Source organism: Harmonia axyridis, chromosome 3 (assembly GCF_914767665.1).
Source record: "Harmonia axyridis chromosome 3, icHarAxyr1.1, whole genome shotgun sequence".
In the NCBI taxonomy this organism is placed as follows: domain Eukaryota; kingdom Metazoa; phylum Arthropoda; class Insecta; order Coleoptera; family Coccinellidae; genus Harmonia; species Harmonia axyridis.
In genome coordinates this window covers 18,248,198-18,257,184 of record NC_059503.1, presented here as the reverse complement: position 1 = coordinate 18,257,184, position 8,987 = coordinate 18,248,198, and positions in this window count along the sequence as shown.

The window sequence follows — 8,987 nt, the reverse complement described above, 5'->3', positions numbered from 1 at the left end:
TACTATTCAATTCACTTTCGTCTAATTCGGGTATTTGGTGCTTTATGGAAATTCTATTATAATCGGAAAGTTGACTTATCTTGAAGACAATGATTGGAATCTGCTTCATTTCATAATAAATAGGCCTATGCGCCGCATAGAAAATAAAAAGTAGGTAACCTTCAATAATTCGGTCTTGAATCATAATTATACACCCTGGTCATGGTCGTTGCAAATGGTCTTAAAATGGCATTCTATTGAAAACCCTATATTGAAGTGTGATGCAGAAGAAAACTATTGACCACTTGGTGGTTACTGTCCCATTTTGATGCAAAAATAGTAAATTCACTGCCTTTTGATATCTTCAACTCCACCGCTATCTAACTCAACTTCAATTCAAAATCACTGTTTTCTGAAACAACTCCTGAATTCAGGTGACCAGCCTTCAGCGTCGTACTCTTTGACCACGCTCGAAGTGAGTATACTACTTCGGTTGTCGATGCCTCGGAGTCTGAATAACACTTATCAAACCATTTTTTGCTTGCACAGTATTTTTTCCATAAAAAACAGTGTACCATCAATAGATGGTTTCATAATTTTTCGAACAACAATAAATGTAGTTACTGAACCTTTTATACCTCGATCAAGACTGAACTCTATGTTTTGAAACTTTGACAAGCAATTTTTAAAGGTTAGAAGAAAGCAGAAAAAAGTACCCAATCGATACACATCATATTTAGATTTTTGGAGGGTCTTTGTGATACATTTATTGAAATGATAAAAAAAAATTATTATACTCCCTTAGCTGATAGTGAAAAACATATACCTGATATGTTTTCATCATAACAAACACTTTCTTTGTGTTCATTTATTGGTTAAATATTCAGTTACCTTTTGTGTTCCCCTTCGAACAAACTGCTAAACCGGTTTGAACTAAGTGTTTTTTAGGGCGTCAGTACCCTTTTAGGAAGCCTTTTACGTGGTGTGGCATGCTCTGTTAGGGATCAAAGTTCATTCTTATTTATCAGGTCTAATGCTCCAAATGATCCGTCCAGTATTGCTTCTTCTATTCCTTCTTTTTCGGGAATACTCTCTGAGAACCACATGAAGGAAATAAGAATCCTTTTCAGTTTTCTTCAATCAACTTTGGAATGTTGTTCGTCCCAAACTATTTTATTGAATTCTATTACCAGAAAGCATAAAATATATATTTCCCTAATTCTGTGGTTATTCCGTTCATTCTTCCACATCTTGTAGAACAAAATCGTGCGAGAATATATCAGAAACGCACAGTTTTCATGGTTATATTTTGTTATTTTATGTTGGTACTCCGAACTTTCCGCCACGGCTTTATCTGTCAATTCATCAATTTGCCTTAAAGAAATCACTTCTGCCAGCCAACATTTTTTAATGCAGAAATCACTAAATTATATTTATGGAAATATTTCATTAATTTCAATGAAAAGGCAATGAATCAGAGAAAATAATGTATAATACTCGTACAGAAGGCTCATTCTACCACTCGTTCATTCCAAAACTCGCCACTTCGTGGCTCGTTTTTGAATTTTGAACTCGTGAAGGAATATCAATGCCTTCTGCACTTGTATTATAAATAACTATTCTATCAGCTGTTTCTGAGGAACACATATCATTTCCTTTTTGAGTGTTATTGCCATAGTAATTTTTCAAGAACGAAATCAAGATATCTATGATCTGCTTTCTGATATCTTATTATTCCGAAAAGAGAGGAGCTTGAAGGTTTTTTTCTCTAAGACTTATATACCTCGAAAAGCTTTCAGTGAGGAATTTTGTCCCAAAAAAAAAATTTCTGAACGGTGTAGAATAGGCGGCAGATGGACCGATTTTTTATTCGATTTGTGGATTCTAATTTCTATTTTGAAATAAAAACTGTGAAACTTCAGATGGGATGAACAAATTCCAAAGGCTTATTATTGAAAACGATAAACCAAAACTTGAAAAACCACTAAAATAATTCCCGTAATCAACAATTGATTTATTCAATTTTGAGAAATGAAATCATAACAAATTATTTTTCCGGTAGGTCAAAGCCACAGAAACTTGTGATTGAATTTATGACTCCAACTATAAGCCCAACTTCATGGTTAAGATCTCGTATTCGTTCATAATGATTCTGCGAAACTCTAAATCTCAAATTTCATTTGTCATAAAGAAACTCCTTTGTCGCCTACACAAACTTATATTCCTTTCTTAATATTTTAACGAGTGCAGGTTTGGCCATGGTATTGTATGACGAAAATAATAATCTGTCGCTTCAGTTGGAGAATATACACGTCTAGAAGTTCTTTCAACGACTTTTTCCCGTAAGCTCTAATTTGGAACTCGACATAAGATGCCAATTATCGAGTTACTCCCAAGTTATTTCTGCAACTCTTGGATGCCGTCAACGTTGTACGAATATAAAACCACTTGAAACTCCCGATGTTTACTTTTTCAGTTCATTCTTTTTCATCTCAATTCGGGATGCCATTGTCGAGGTTTTTTTGGTGTATATAAAGGAAGTTGGACTTCTTTGTTGGCGCTGATGATGTCGTTATGGATTTATGAAGTGATTATTCTTTAATTCTCAGGCCCTTTGGTTGTTCAGAATGGATATCAATGAAAATTTGGTTTTCTGTGAAGAAATAACAGTTAATGAGGTTGAGTTGTTGTTGGTAGTAAAAATGTTATTTCTTGTTTAAAAATCTTCTGATGACGAAAATGGTTGACAATATACAGGGTCGGCCACGGACTTTGGTTCTCTGGACTTCTACGGAGAACGAGGGTTAGGATTTTTTTGAAAATTTGGTTTCTTGGGTATGGACCACTGCTCCATGAATCTAAAATATTTTCAGTAGTGCAGTGTTGCCGCTTATATTAAAAAGTTTTATCAACTTATATATTTCCAATAGGACACACCTAATGTTAATACTTTTTTTGAATTGCTGTAGCGTCTTGATTATTTATGTATAAACTATAAAACCACTTGAAACTCCTGATGTTTACTTTTTCAGTTCATTCTTTTTCATCTCAATTCGGGATGCCATTGTCGAGGTTTTTTTGGTGTATATAAAGGAAGTCGGACTTCTTTGTTGGCGCTGATGATGTCGTTACGGATTTATGAAGTAATTATTCTTTAATTCTCAGGCCCTTTGGTTGTTCAGAATGGATATCAATGAAAATTTGGTTTTCTGTGAAGAAATAACAGTTAATGAGGTTGAGTTGTTGTTGGTAGTAAAAATGTTATTTCTTTTATATTACTTGTTCAAAAATCTTCTGATGATGAAATTGTTTGACAATATACAGGGTTGGCCACAGACGATGATTCCCTGGACTTCTACGGAGAACGGAAGTAACGATTTTTTAGGAAATTTGGTTTCTTGGGTATGGAGTTCTAATAATAATAATAATAATATGGATCCCTGCGGTGTTGCCGCTTATATAGAAAAGTACTAACAACTTCCATATTTCAAATAGAACACCCTCCATGTTAATACTTTTTTTGGTTTGCCGTAGGCTCTTGATTATTTATGTATGAAATGTTCAAAATCACAGGCTGCAAAGATACATAGTAAACTCATAGAAAATCGTTTTTTCTGTTGATTCGACGTGATGAACTGAATTGATGATTTCAATAGTTTGATAAGAAATTTATTTACATTGTCATAAATTTAAAAAAAAAAAACAATTTCATTTAAAAAGAAAATAAAACAAAGTAATTTCCGCTAAACTATTCAATTGTAAGCATTAATTGTTTCGGTTTATATTTATATGATTTATATTCGACAGACAGGAAGATCTTTCAAAAAAGGATAAATGAATATCAAAAACGTTCATTTTCAACATAATCGAATCATTTGAAGAATGGAACCATACCTTTAACAACAAATTTGAATTTATAATAAACAGGTAAAACTTCCATAAGATTCTGCTGAACGATCAAACAGATGTAAGCTCATCCCCATTATTGAATTTCTTCAGATAGTTTGGAAATCCCAGACGGCGAATTGTCCAATATACTTGTGGTGTTTATGATGTCCCATCGAAACTTCAAATATTCGAATATTCTCCCTAAGTTTTTCAGGTATTACCTCGGGAAACTGAACTGAATGATGGTCATCCTGAACAATTTTGAGGTCTTAGTTCTGACAATTTTCCATATGAAATTTCAAAACAGCGTCTTCATTTCCTTCTTCATATCTTTTATCATACTCATGTGTATTTAATTATTTAAATTTATGATATTTTTTAGAGATGCATCCACCCGTTTACAAGTAGTACTCAAGAATTCTCGAAAATCATCACAAATAGAATACAGATCTTTTCAAATATTATCATTGTCCATCCTTCATTATTTACTTCGAATAAAATGAAAAAGTCGGAACAGCGTTTAGATAATGGAGAAAGCTAAAATCACTTCCATTTATGTAGGTTTGTTTTCTGGCGGAGGGTCCTCCCATCCAGCTCATTTACAATGCCCTCTGAGTCTTCGTGTTCAATGGGTATTACCACTTTATTTTTCATCCTCCCAGGGAAAAAGGCCATGAGTAATAAACCGTCAGTTACGGTAGCTGGCCGTGATTTGTTTTACAGCTCATCAAAACGGGTGGCACGAAATAACAAACAACCTCGTTCACCCTCCTACCTAGCCAATATAAAAGCGGTCATTAAATCAAACACTAAAACACATGAGAGTATTCACTTTTGATGTCCGTGGGGAAATGATGAATTTATATCTAGTTGCCCTATCGAGTGGTAACAAAGGGTATCAAAGAGCAATTCACTAGTTTGGCATCCAGTTTCATTCCATTCCAGATGATTTTGTTCGGCCGGTACCTACAATGCAAGAAATTCCCTACATTAACAAAAATTCTGATAAAAGTAGCGGACGATATACCCCTAGAAGGATCGATATTTTATAAAACGGTAATTAGCGGAAGCTACTCTGATATTGAAAACTTTTCGGAAAAATCTTCTGTACAAAAATATGTTTTTATTTTTTATTCTATGGATCTGGGAACATACACTCTCTGTTAGGCTATGATGATAATGTCCATCCCGAAATGCAATCAATTATGCTAGGACTTCTTCCAACACAGGAGAATAATAAAATTATATGCCTAATAGAGAGTGTTCCTAAATTGGAGTACGAATGAAAATGAGAGATTACTTGGATAATTCAGTGAATTGGAGAAAATACTCGTATAGAAATCTCATTTTACCACTCGTTCATTCAACTGAATTCTGAACTAGTATTGTAAATAACTATTCATAGTTGTTTCGTTGATCTATATGTATATCCTACACCCAATTTATTCTTATTAGAACCCTTACTAGTTTCGATAACTTCAACAACTGTTCAAAACAACTTACAACTTTCAACAACTGTTATTGAATTTATATAGATATAGTGACACCTATAAATACATATATTTTCAATTGTGAAATTAGATGAAAATAGATATTTGAGGAGATCTAAAATCATTCGAAAATCATTGAATGTCACAGTCTTTCTAAATATGTAAATAATTTATGAACTGATATACGTTACTCATATCCAACCATTTGAATTATTTCACAACTCATGAAGCACTCAGGAGTATTTTGTATTGTATAACTTCATTCGCCATGGTGGTTCAATAAAACAAACTAGGTACCTACTTGAATGTGTATAAGCAGATGAATCAAATTCATTTCTAAATATAGTCTAGATTTGTTATTAGAAGTTTGTTTATAATCCAGCAGTTGAATCTTGTGGTGACCTCATTTTTATGATGAATAATTCCAGGAAAAATAACTCCACACATATACTTATTTGAAACGATTCTTGATCCGCATTAGACATGGAGATCGTATTTGCTCATTACTGAACTGATTTAATAGGTATTCACAAATTGTGTTTACTGCTCCAAATATTAAAACATTTTATAACAGTATTTTTTACCTTAACAAATATTAAACTGCATCGGCCGTTAACTTTTGGTAGTTTAGTTGATTATAATTAAGGCAAGTTTTATAATTTTTATGATTTACTACCAATGAAATTGAATATTGACTCTTTGAGATAACTGCGAGTTTCGAGTTCATCTTCAGACACTGAAAAACCAAAAATGCCTTATAATTAGAAATAGTTCCTTTGCAGATATAGTTCTAGTTATGAATTCGCAGTGCATCACAGAAATTCAAAAACTAAATTGATGGTTTAATTTGTCGGAAAACTTGAGAACATTTTCTCTTCATTCAAATTTCAAAGGTGTTTCCTGTATAATTTTCGTACCTGTACCTACCTACACTAATTGTAGAACCTTTAGTGTCTGAACAGAACATGAACTTGCATGGTTACACAATTGTTATCCTCGAAATGTCACTATCCAATTCAATTGGTGGTAGTAATACAAATTAAAAGACTTGTAATTTTGGAACCTTTTTCGTACAGCTTCTCGTGTGGGAAGTCTCTCATACTCACACTGGCAACCTGTCTACTCTCAAATAAACAAAAGAAAAAGAAAACCCTCAGCGGCACATCAGCATTTCATCCCTCTATCCACTTCCACATGTGAATTTGGAGGAAATGAGCTCTATTCCCAAACATAAAGTAACTAAATCACTTCGCACTTGATACAATATACCCTGAGAAAATATATCCATGCCATATGCCGTACTGCAAGAAAATTGGATTTGGTGAGAAAATGTGTGAACAATGTTACTGCAGGGAGAAATCGGAGATTCTTCTCGGGATTGGCATCTCCCAACTTCCAGGCAAGTTTGACATGCCTGTTGATCACAAGTGGAAATTGTGAGGGGGCGATAGTCGTGGATGTCTAGATCCGAAGCAGTCTCCGAAGAGTTTAAAAAGAAAGTGAACTGAAATGGAATCATCGTGTTATATCTGAAACTTTCGGCGAAGCTCCTGGTGTATCCAATTCTTATAAAACATATTCCATACGTATCGAGCCTTGTGTGTCGGAGATCACATAACCACTTCTTGAAACGGGGGCAAGAATTCATCTGAAGTTCGATGATAGCACAAAAAAGAATTGTTTTAGTTCGAAGTTAACGTTTTTTTGGTGGATCAAATATTACTTGTGAAGATGTTAATCTAATATACCTCTAACCTATATTGATTTTTGAAAAAAAATGAACAGAACAACTGAACAGCACTGACATCAAGTGAGAAGTTTTTTTTTAATCTGCTTGAACTATATTTGGTTCGGATGACACAATCAACGCACCTTGGATTTGTTGGGTGATTTCTAACTGCAATACGAAGCATCAGAGTATGATTTTTTAGAAAAAAACGTCTTACGACCATAATATGTTCGGGATTGCTTCTATTCCGTAGAAGTTAAAAAAAACTATTGTTATTTATAAATTATATTGATTTCGTTGAAATTAAATTTGGTTGAGTTATTTGAAGTAATAAGGTGCTTATTTAGCCCAAACTAGATTGATGTTATGAGGTCAAGTGGCGTCACAGTGGACACAACAGCCGAAAATATTGAGGAAAAAATGCCACTGACTTTTTCTGGTTTTTGAATTAAAAATATTGAGCAACCCAAAATACAACATTTTAGTCTCTTGTATTTTCTTCATATTGTCCACCGTTTCCGAGGAAAAATTGAAGCATATCATGGAAATCTGATTTGCAGACCATCTGACATGAATGTATTGTTTTATCAGTACAGGTTATAATGATATGCTGGATATGAATAAAACACAGGAAACTGAAAAGTTGTATGTTTAGTTTTTCAATTTGAAGAAAAGAAAACTACGAAAAAAGTCAGTGTCATCCTTTTTTTTCGAAATATAAATTTTAACTCCCTGTAGGTCAATGCTGTGTCTGTGTAGGAATATAATAGAAGGCATTGTCTTGGTGATGAAAGCTTATTGACTGTTGATTGACAAAGTGACAATAGTTAACTGAATATACTTATAATATAATTAAAAATAAGCGATATCGAATCTACTGAAGCATACTAAATTAAATAAGCCTGAAAAATTGGCTGTTCTGCAATTATTCCCTAGAAATTAACAATTCGTTACGAGGATACATACAAGACTTTCAAGAAAAGAATTCAGGGAAATAGCAGCCCAATCAATGAAAAAGTATTGCTTGCTTATATCGTTCGACGAATCAAATGAATTAAATTCAAACAGCTTATGAATTATTTCAATGAATATTGAGTCATCATAGCAACCAGTAAAAATAATCTATCGATCTAGCAATACTCGCGGTAACTAACAAAAATCGTTCTATAGTGCAAAAAATAATGAATGCTTGCTTAGAAGCATCTTTCGATTAAAAATGCCAATTTTCGAAGAAAAGCATTTAAATATATCGAGTTCCAGAAAAAAACAATATTCAAATGGAAATTTTTTTGATTTTATTTTTTATTACCTTGTAAATAATCGAAAAACTTCGAAACAAATCAGTGCATTCTTTGAAAGTTTTCTGTTTTAGTTGACCGAAATTTGAGCTGAAAAAAATAAATCTGTGCAGCATCGTCATATTTTAGCTTTCAATTCAATATGGAATGGAATAATTTCCAATTCATTTACGATTTGATTTTTAGGTGAAAACAGATTTCAGCAAGATGTATGCAGTAACCGGTTTTTTGAACCAAATCGATCAGGCATTTTGTTTTTTTAGTTGGAAACGAACAGATAAATCAATCATGTCAGTTCGGGATTTACATTTGAATTGTACCGACATTCAGAATTTCTATTAGCTTGATTTCTCACAAGATGTTTTCAAACTAGCAGGAATTTTGTTCCACTTAAAAAATTCCCACAGTTTATATTTCGACATTTTAAACAAAAAACGTTTGTCCTTTCGCTGTGGAGAAAGTGAACGATATTTTCGAGAAATTCGTTTCATCGATAAATAATATAATCTACTGAATTGTTGTTTCGAATAAACACATTTCGAAAAATCCTTGTTTTTCTTCATTCTACTTCTGGGAAATCATACAAATAACATAAGAAGACAT